Source organism: Myzus persicae, unplaced genomic scaffold (genome assembly GCF_001856785.1).
Source record: "Myzus persicae strain clone G006 unplaced genomic scaffold, MPER_G0061.0, whole genome shotgun sequence".
Classification (NCBI taxonomy): domain Eukaryota; kingdom Metazoa; phylum Arthropoda; class Insecta; order Hemiptera; family Aphididae; genus Myzus; species Myzus persicae.
Window position 1 is genome coordinate 25891 of NW_019103025.1, and position 11945 is coordinate 37835.

The 11945-nt window shown below is 25.7% G+C and overlaps 1 long non-coding RNA gene across 4 annotated transcripts; it reads right to left on the reverse strand.

The window, feature by feature from the left end:
• Window positions 1-1600: 1600 nt before the first annotated feature.
• Window positions 1601-9518, reverse strand: LOC111033608. 4 transcript variants are annotated; one of them, XR_002604442.1, is made up of 6 exons: window positions 9414-9518; window positions 9206-9338; window positions 6527-6690; window positions 5002-5067; window positions 1905-2102; window positions 1601-1843 (listed from the first exon to the last, which is right to left on the reverse strand). It is a non-coding gene; the product is annotated as an uncharacterized LOC111033608 (long non-coding RNA). The 4 variants fall into 4 exon arrangements; XR_002604444.1 differs by having other exon boundaries at window positions 6517-6690; XR_002604441.1 differs by lacking the exons at window positions 1601-1843; window positions 1905-2102 and having other exon boundaries at window positions 4561-5067.
• Window positions 9519-11945: the final 2427 nt, after the last annotated feature.

Here is an 11945-nt window from a genome sequence, read left to right on the forward strand (position 1 = left end):
TCATAGGGTTGTTTATAATATGATCTACAGTAAACGAATTCAACAAAGAATTCTATTGTTCTGCAGAATAGTGGTATGCTATAATTTATATAAACGTTCTATAATTAAAAATAAAAATAGAAACATACCAATCTCACCATTAAATTATTTGGATAAGGTTGTAAAAGAAACTGAGGAATGTAACATGTTAACTTTTTCCTATTCATTCTAATAAAATCAATTTGTTTATTGAGAAAATAAATCTTCTACTAAGTGTATAATATATAGTATATTTATTCTATAGTGTTGGAGATAAAATTTGTTCCATAAAACGTTTTATTAACTTCTATTGCCTAAAGCCGAGATTTTTGTTAACACATAAATTAAATAACTAATTTTTTAAGATAATCTATGCATGCAGCATGCACATAAGAAAAATATATTTAGTGGTCTCAAAAAAATTATCTATTTTTTGGCGGATTGTCTCTTGAAGACCACCGACTGAAATACTAGAATTTATACAGGTATAAGATCATTGATCACCAACCAACTAAACGCTTTACTACTTTATTATACCCATTGGCTCACATACGAGGGTGTCATGGGTGCTTAGAACTGACAAATCTTAAATTAGCACCCATAGCTTATTTTTAAATAAAAATATTGTTTAAAGTGTAATTTTAAGTTTATAAGAACGAGTTTATTGAAATTATCCCAGTTTTAATAGGCAATGCACTAATGCTACGGACCACGGACGTACATACTTTACAACATGTAGGTAATATATATGTATACAGTTTTTGGTATTTTGGTTTATAATGTTAGAATATTAGTATGTTACCTATTTATAAAGCATGTATGTTACTTTATCGGGTTTTTCTAAAACAAGTTTATTTTTAGTATTTATTACTGGAATAAATAGGATTTTGTTTTTGTATACTATCTACCGGTATGATCGTTAATTGAAATTAAAATAATGAAATTAATTAATATTATCTAGTTTGATACAAACAGTTTATTAGTGCGATGTAAAATAGTGTATGTGATTAAGTAAATATAAATTTAATAAAACAAATGAAAAACAAAGACAATGAAAGTAGTGAAAATGTGGACGACCCTGATTGAATCTCGACTTCTTTACCGATAAATTTAATAATCGTTGTAATAATCGATTATATATTGGACAAAAAAGATTTATAATTTTATTTGATATTAAATTAATTTATGTCTGGAGTGTACAACCACATATAGGGTGTCTAGGGTCCCACGGGTCACTTAGAGGTAAAACATTTTAGCAAACCCAAGCTTAAGACTGAATGTGTGCCTATGGGTTATACATTTATACCTAGTTTTAGACTTTAGGGTTTCTATACTATTATTACTATGCACATAACTTATTATTACGATGATTATCATTACTCTGGTGGGTAATTACTAATTAATATTGTTATAAAAATAATTATAATATAAATAACTACGTTTCATTTTCGACATCAATTGTAATTTGATATTATTCTTAATTTATTATTTACTAATAGGTATTTATTTACTATTTTTTTTGTTATTGAGACATTTTATAAAAAAAAATAAAACCTATAATATTATATTAATAAAAATGAACGACGCTCAAAAGTCTAGTCTCTGCACATTAAAACATAACGGTCAAGACAAGAGCTCATTTGCATACACCCAATCACTGTTAATATTATGATAAGGATCAGTACTGTGTTTCGGAAGAAATCGTCTGGTATTCACCATGTCGTCCTGTTCATTCAGCGGCGTCGTTCGCTCTATTGTAAACGTTATTTATCTATCCATACGATCGACACGATGACTACTTACTAATTACAATCGATTTGAAAAACTGAAAAAATAAATAAATAAACACCGAGGACAATGACCAATTATAATATATAATATCGTACTTGTCTTGTATGCGTATGGTCGGAATTCTCATTTTTTTCTTCTTTTAGACGACTCAATTTGTTTTAACTCTATCCGATGCTGGTTTTTGATTCAGAGATAACCGCGCGTGAAACTGAGTAGTGAGTAGGTATCTACATATTACCTATGCGTTTATCGACAACAGTGGAAAATAATATTGTCTGATGCAAAAAACTGGTCTGTAAAAAAAGGAACCAAAAGAGAGATAGCCTCTACCAATTTTAATATTGTTTTTAAACACAATTTTTTTGTGATTACTGATTATACCTATAAGGCTATAAATGTACAAAATTAAAACTTGTAGACTACTTTATTAGTATTTTAATATTATATGATAGGTACATAGGACGTAAGTAGGTGGTATTGCAATATGTAGGTAGGTACCTATCTAATAAGAGTAAAATCTAATAGTAATTAGTAATCACTGATCACTGATCAGGTATTCTCTTCAATACCATTGATTTATGATTATAAATATTAATATAACTAGGTGACTATAGTGATTAATGCTTATTCACTACATATCTCAAATAAGATAAAAAAATAATTATTGAAAGTATAAAAATGCTTATGCAATTATTAGTAATTGTAATAATTAGGTAATAATATTTATAAGATGAGTCTATTACTATTTACTCCAATATTAATTTAATATTAGACATTGATTATTACAGATGTTGGTATTGATAAATGTAGCAGAGTAAATAAATAATGATGAAACTGACAAATACATGAATAATCTGCAGTCTGCTGGTTTTTCAAGTTTAAGGTGTATAATATAAGATTATATAATATTATATTATATTATTTTACATTAATATAGATCAGAATGAAATTGAATACAATTTTTCAAATTAAAAAAAAATATCAACTTTGTAATGCAATACTACCAAATAGTTATTTACTTACATTAATAGTACATACTCTATAGCCATTTACCAACAAACTATTTATTTTTTTCAATTAATTAAAAAAATAGTATGAAAATAAAACTGAGTTTGACTGAAAATTTTAAATACTCTAGGTGTACTCAAATAATGGAAAAGAATGCAATAAATTGTTCATAAATAAAAAGCCAGACATTCAAAAATTATGTGTTTAAAATTACAATTCGTCTTAGGAATAGTGATGACAGAAAGTAGATGCAGAAATAATTCATAGTTAAGTGTTAAATATGCACTTTCAGTCGATTGTGAGTGATCTTTTTCTTGCAAAATATGTGATAAAGTATCAGCATATAATAAATAATACTATAGATTGGCAATGTCAATACAATAATTTATTGCTCATTATTTTAATTTGTATTCGACTTACTTGTGATACATGGTAGCAGGAGACAGTAGATACTTATTAGTTATTTCCTACATCCACCTGCCACAATCCACCACTAGTAAGACTAAGTCCAAATTAAAATAATGAGTATACACTATTGCATTGGTGTGGCCTGTCTATAGTGTTGGACATTTTCTTAATTCATATTCTAGATTAGTGGTTCTTAAGCTGTGGTATGCATACCAACAGTGGTACACGGTAGACTATATGGCAGTGTGTGGAACTTGGTATAGTGAAAGTGAGGATAATAAATAAGTATTTTTACTAATGTTTGTAATGGATCTAATCTATTCTAATCTAATATTATTTTATGTTTTATGTAAATAGGTAATAGATATATTGTAAAATGTACCTAAATTATTATTTTTTTCACATTAAAAACTATATTAACATTTTGAATAATTCTATTTTTAACTATTAGCAGTACATGACTGATTCATAATATACACATTAATATACAAAAAACACAAGCATGAAAACCTCTGCTCTATATGTAATAAAAATATATCAATATGTATACACTAATTAAGTTATAAATCATAGACATATTTCAGAGAAAAGAGATTAACATTTGAGTACCTACAGAAATTGAGACATTTATAAATTCTTCTATACATCCAAACAAAATATTTATATAGTATGATATAACAATTAGTTTCACATTATTAAAAAAAAAATCGTATTTGAATTGTATTTGTTTTAATCAATATTTTTGACACTTTTGATACATATTGTATAATATAACATTTTTAATTTTGATTTTTAATACTGAAAAACAAAATTTTAAATCTGTTGTACATTGAAAAATTCAAAATAGTCAATTTGTAAACTTGGTTTTTAGAAAAACGTTAATTGCAAAAAGCATTTATTAAAGTCAAGTAAATTGTTTACAATTTTTTGATATCCTATTATTTTTGTTAAATTAAGTTGATAGGTGTAAAAAACATTTTAAATTAGAAATGTATGGACTTTTTAAAAATATTTTATAAGAAAATTTAAGTAGATACTTGTTAAAATCTTTTTTTTTTTAAGTTATTATTTTTCAAATTAATAAGTTACTTAAAAAAATTTTAACATTTTAAAAAACTATAAAAAAAAACAAATGACTTAGATGAATGTGTCTACAGTTAAAAGTTTTCTAAGAACCAGGTTTACAAACTGGCTATTTTGAATTTTTCAGTATGAAAAAATAAAATAAATAATATTATTATACAAAATATGTAGAGCAAACATCAATAAATTATACATAGAAAACTTTTTTTTAATATTGATCAGAACAAAAGTTATTTAATTTGTCAGGTTTTTCTATTACACCATGTATATAAATTTAAAAAATACATAAAATAAGCTAATATATTTTCATTAGTTTGGTTTATAGATATAGTTGAATACATATAGATAGATAATATATTATGTAATATAGATTATCATTACCTATTGGTTATTATTGATTGGTGGGTTTGTATATATTGTAACATTTTGGGACCTAAGTGCTCTCAATCATAATACTCAAAAAGATATTGACAATAATGACTGTTTTCAATTGCATTCCTACCCATTACGAACAAAGTTTGTAACTAATTGTTGTGGGGTACTATATATGGCTCTCTTTCCCCAAAAACATATTTATGATTCATAGAATTTCTTGCAGAGAAAAAATAGCAAGTAGCATGCTATGTTTTTATTATTTATCAAGTTGAACCGCAACTAAGGAGAAAACCACGATATAATAACTTCTATGATTACCTAGTCTTGAAGAGAGTTGGCCTGGCTTATAATTAGTCCTCGTACACAATTACTGTAATTTGGCCCCTGTAAAGGTATACAATATATTATATTAGAATTTAAAAATTGTAATTTAAAAGAAAAAGACATACAAGAAAAAGTGAACCAGTCCCTCAAAATAATCTCAACAAATATTGTCGGCATTCATAGCTCTCCACCAGAAATATTCTATACAACCATATAGGGCAGTGATGTGGTCTACAGGGTCTAAAGGAGTGGCTGCGCTCCTCCAAACTTTTAGTGGGTGAATATGGGTATTAATATTTAGCACACTCATGTAGATATACCATAGAAGTAATGAAGTACTAATATAAAAAAAGGCAAATTGGTATCGCTCTGCAACTCTGCCATTCATTAAATGTCATGTGGGTCGTTATAACGGATGTGTTCAATTTAAATTTAAAATATTAAAAAATTAGAATTAAAGTACAAAATATAAAATTTTTATAAGTCAAAAATTATTCTGAATGAAAACGGTCTGCCTATATTGCTAAGTAAATTTTATATTATTGCTATTAAAGTAGGATAGACTAATTTAGGTTAAATTAATTTTGTCGAAAACATTTCATTTGTTCTACCTACTTTGTAAGTTTCATGTATCCATGAATATTTTTTAAACACAACAAAATAACTAAAATCATTATTCTTTGTTTAAATATCTAGTTTTGTACAGATTTGAACTTAAGATGTCTTTTTTTTTTTTATTAAAATAATTTTTTATAATATAAATAAATTTACAATCTAATAAAAACTTAAAATGTCTATAAAAAAAAACTGTGTGAATATATTTTTAGAGATTTTGGCCACAATAGTAACTACTTATGGAAAACCTTGTTTAAAATGTTCAAACTTTAGGTATACAAATTGTACAATTTTAACTACAAAATAATTTGAAATTATTCGTGATTTTGATGAATTTTGTCAAAATATTTACTATAAATGTTACAAAAAAATTGTACTAGTATGTTTTTAATACTTTTGCATTGCATTAATTTTCTAACTTTTTGACCCAGCAAAAATATTTTTCATCAACAATAATTTAAAACATATTAATTAAAATTAAACATTTTTCATGGTTTTGAATTGCTCAAAAAGTGTCGAATTATTTTGAAAATGTTGTCTTATATTAATATTAACATTTGACACAAATTTCAAGTTTTTGAATAACAACTTAACATCAAAATTGGTTTTAATTTCCTAATTAACCTATTAAAACCTTTGCAGAACTTTGTATTACATTTTCAAGTTTTTTGACCCAGCAAAAATTTTTTTATTGAGAATAATTAAAATAAAATTAATAAAAATCAAAAATGTCTTATGGCTATCAAAAATAATAAAATTATTTTGAACATTAAAGGGCATATGGGAAATACCAATATTAAAATTTGGGTAGACTAAAATCGTTGTGCCTTGTATTATAATAATTCCCCATACCATTTATTTAAGATAAAGGAAATGTAATTTTAATATACATACTTATACATACATATAATAGATGTTATACATAGGTTGTGAATCTGAAGTTGTTCCACGCGTTTATTTTGCTGTTTTCAAAATAAATGTATACCACAAGCTTTCCAATATTTGGGTATTTGTCAGCCAAATGTTCTCTAGTTTACATCATCTGAGGAGTATGAATGTAATTGATACCTAAAACCAATAAAGATTAAGAAGGTAGATCTATAATATACTTAAAATATGATTATTTTTGAAGTATTAAGAAAGTTAATGAATAGATTATTATTTACTATAGAATCTTTGTTTTAAAGAATTTGAAATTTTTTTGGGTAGAATCCATACTACATTTCTAATACTTTTTTGGTCTAATGCATACCTACTAAAGAACAGCCTTATTTATTATTTAACAAAACAAAACTGTAACTGTTATTAAGTTAATTTTACTATCTTCCAATATGTGGTTCATCGTCGTTTTGTGAACTACTTAACTAAAAATTTGAATATAGTGTATGTGGGGCCACAGGGGTTAATGTAACACAATTCTAATTCTGATCACCTTTAAGCATTTTTATTACAACTAAGCTGCACATATTTGTGTACAATTGTTAGCCTCAGTTTTTCACAAATTATCTATCCTTTGAGTATGTGCATTAAATATTATCACTGTAATTGAGTGGTAGAGTGTGTACAAAAGATATTACATTATGATTACATATAAGATTATATGCTAAAAAATATCCTCTTCAAAAAAAAATGATGTTTTTGAGGTATTAGATTTATTAAATATCAAAGAAGACTTTTCTAACAAAACGTGTATAAAAAATATATTTATTACTATATATATGTTGTCATCGACATAAACCACTTGCAAAATAGTATTTTCTAAGCTAAATTCCTTAAAAATGTACAACCAAACTTGGTTCGAAATTTAATCAATGTCAGCTAAAACTATTAAAAAAAACCATTGTAGAAAAATGCGTGGTAATTGGCAGTCAAGAATTTATTGAAACAATAATGGGAAGAAAATTCTTCAAATCAATGTTTAAAAACGCTCATATAAGAAATATCCTATGAAGAGTAATATATTTAATAGTTTAATTCTTATGATATTAATACTATGCACTTAATAACCATTTTAAGAATTATTATCCTTAGTATCAACGTTTAATAACCAAAGCCGGGCACAATCAGTAAGAAAGTTAAAGATAAGTTAGTTTTAATTTATATTAACTTTGTAACCTAACTAGTTGAATTCAATGTGTAAAAATAATCTAATATAACTAGTTATAAGTAATGAGTACCTAACTAGATATTTTTGTAGTTTTTTTTTTTCCATTTCAAAAATTTAAATGTTTAGTAAAACTACTGAGTATCGACTATTACTACTATATTTTATAGCCATGATCATAATTTATTAATAGGTAATGAATATTGAGTATTTTCAATTTTATGACGAAGACATTTTTCTTGTCATGTTATTTTTTATCAATTACCTATTAATATTAGTTATAACTAATCATAATATATGACACATGTTAACAACGATTCACGATGCCTTTAATTATATATACACGAATATACTAGTATCATACTGTCTGTATATTATTTTTTTATATTGTTATTGATTCTACGTTCTAATAACTGATATTCTAATAAATTTCAAGAAATATATTATATTAGTTATTATTTATTACCTACCTACTTGAAAGTTGAATCATTTGATCAAATTATCAGTTGTTCAATATAATTTTTTTACTGTCACCAATAAATTAAGTTATAGACACAGAGACACCGAGTAATTAATTTATGTAACATTGTAATACTTAACATAATTTGAACAAACTGTTTTTAAATTTATATTTTAAGCTATAAAAAGAAACTAACTTTTACCAACTTATACTCTTAACTATTTTCACCAAAATAACTTCTAACTAAGTTAGTTTTTAAGAAACTGAACTTTAACTAGTTGAAAAAAATTTTGACCACCTTTATTAATAACCTCATTAGAATTTTGATTAAGATACATCAAAATGTTCAAAAAAATTATCTAATAAATAATTTTTAGTAAAAAAAGGGAGGTTCTCATTTGAAAAATAGAAGTTTTTATCTCCACAGAAACACTCCACTAAGTAGGAAGTACAGAAAATATAGGGAATTTGAAAATATGGTTTCTAGTGGATATATTAAATAAACCCGAAAATTCTAAAATTCTGAATTAAAATACATGTACTATTAAAGAGAAAAACATGGGCAAGCATGATTAAATAATCACTGTGTTTATCAAAATGTAAGTCCAGCAGTTACAATTTAATATTTTACATACTCATAACTCACTTAAAAATTAATATATCGAAAAAAAAACGAATGAGAAAAAAATTATATTTGTAACATTTAAACTTAATAATGTATCAATTCACTCTAATATTTAACCTAAATATACAACATTGAAACTTAAATTTTGGTACATTATGCTTAAGTAAGAGGAAGACAACATAATATGTGAGCACAAATACCTCTTAATATACAATATACCATTAAATTAAAAAACTGATAGATATTTTATTAAATTAATTCAATTTAAAACATGGAAATCGCCTAAAATAAAATTGAATAAATTGGTAGGTAATGAAATATAATTTATACATATATTATATATATAATTATATGATATTGTTCCAGTTATTTTATTTATATATAGTGGACTTACCCAAAAATTAATACGTAAGATAACTTAGTTTATAAGTAAGATGATATTCAGCTATAATAGTATGTTTTATTTTCATGAAATATTACTCCTTTGGAATGTCTCCATTTAACTTGAAATAACATAGATGACACATCTACAAAAATATTTAATTAGAAACGTAAAAATTAAAATTTATTTACTCACTCACTCTATATGTAACAAGACTTACAGATTCAATTAGATTGTTTACAATGTCAGAAATAAAAGGATCATTCATCAACTGTATTCACAAAAAAAATGTTTGTCATTTTGATATCAAAATTATGTAACAAACTACAAATAAATAATGACAAAAACACATTATAATTATTTCAATAATAAAAATAACAATTTATAAAACATATATGCACTTACCCGAATCTAATAATTCAGCTTTATAGAAGTCGACTATTTATAATTCTATGCAAATTTAATTTGTTTGATTAGGCGAGAATTGACCTATTGAAACTTGAAACTATTGCTATCCATTTGACCCTATAGAAAAAAATATATTAAAATTATGACATATGATACCGGTAGACAGTAGTGGGCATTTAACTCTCATCATTTTATATTTAATTTAATATAATAATATTTAATACTTATGCTTATACTAATATACTTCTTTAGTATGCTACTAATGAGTTATGGATCAATACAGTTGTAACAACAAAATCAAAACCAGGCGTTTAAGTATAAAAACTTATTATTATTAAATTAAATTAAATATTAGTCATATTTAATGAAATATACCTACCAAAGTTTTCAGACTACATTCACGGTGGTCGATTGTTTTATGATGGAAATTTACATATTTGATTGGAGAACTTATTGAGTTGTCAAGGCATTGATCATTTGAACTGCCTATTTGAAGGCCTTTAAATAACATTGTAAATGCTTGGATAATAAAAAAATTGAATAAGATATTTGAACTTATTATTTCACATTCTGCAATTTTTAAATAACAATTATTCATGCATTCCCAAATGCTGTAGCATTGTAAGCTCTCCTCATACTGATACACAAGCACCTGTCTCTTACTTGCAACTCACTACCTACCTAAACTGAGTAAAAATATATACTTATAAGCAACTTGTCCACTTCGTATATTATCAATTATCTTACAAAAAAATTGTACGGGTATTAAAAACGTATGAAATAGTTTACCTTAATCTTAATATTATTAAAATAAATACTAAGTGTCTAAATGTAAAAACATAATAATATTTCCAAAAAGACCATTTTCAGTGAATGCAATTGGTCAACAAGTGCAAAACGTAACACTTTACTTATGTTCCGATTTGTTGACGGGATTCGTTGTGTAGTAGCTGTAAATAATAATTAATTAATTTGGCTCAAATAATACCATAGTCCATAATTATGTAAGTCAGCAGAGTTGACGAAAAACGGTCGTCTTGTGTACTTTTAACGATTGTCGCGTGACCTGTTGAAGCAGTGAGACATGCAACACAGACCACCACGCGCATTATTGTTATGATATTATTTAAAATGCTGTGATAAATGATAATATCGTTGACATTTGTTGTGAATTTTGTCATTTTGATACTAAATGGTCATCGAGTGGCTGGGGTGTTGCACGTGAACCGATGTTGGCAATATTGAAGTATAGGAATTCCGATTATCGAAGTATAGGTTACAGAATTGATGTACCTATCTGTTCCATTGTTTATTTTGCGGCCAAAACCAATATAGTTGAATGGGTTAAAAAAATGTGCCTTTGCTTATCATCTCCTCACTAAAGAATGACATTCTAGATTGGACACGAATAAATTTATTGGAATTTTTGAGATGCTACAATAGTACAATGTGAATATGTTTATTTTATAATTATTTTTTATATACTAGAATATACAGGCAGTATGTCAACATGTTGACATATAGATGGCGCCATCGCATCAGGAGCCTATAATATTGTACAATACCATAAACCAACGCTCCTCCCTGAACACTAAACTAAAAAAAAAAACAATAGAATTATTGTCGTAACTGAATTGTTCTATAATTAGAACATTAACGACACAGTGCAGATCACAAAACTTATAATGCTTGCAGAGGAGCAACAAAACGGAATAGAAAATTCAAAAATATTTTGGTTTCTGAACATGCGATGTCTTTTTTAAAAACTGATAGGTATCTAGAAATAATAATTTTTTTTTTAACCATGTATTGATGATATGCCTAATATCATTTTTGTAACTTTTTATATTTATCTTTTATGTAGACAAATTATACTATTTTGTTAGTTATTTCTATTACCCTCTAAATGTTTTAGATGATTTGAATATGTCTATTGTTTATTTGTATGCATTTAAATATACGTTGTATTGTATACATATAACACCTATACGGCTATACTGACTTTAATCATTAGTCCTAAAAACATAAGTTATGTGAGAGATTTCCTAATGAGAGGCCCAAAATGATAATTATTTAATGTACTTTTTTTAAATTTTTATTATGGTATCGAGGACTGGAGGAGGAACTATGGTGCCAGTACTTCTCCTTCAGCCCCCATGGTTTATTGTCAAAAACAAAAACATACAACAATTTACAACGGCGGGCCAATCCCCCACTCACTGCTATTACAAACAAAATTTTTCTATATGTATAATAAAACGGCGGACTATATGTATAATAAATAAAACGGCTCTCCCTAATTTTATTGTCTTAAGCTACAAATCAATTTTCGGCTAACAATGTT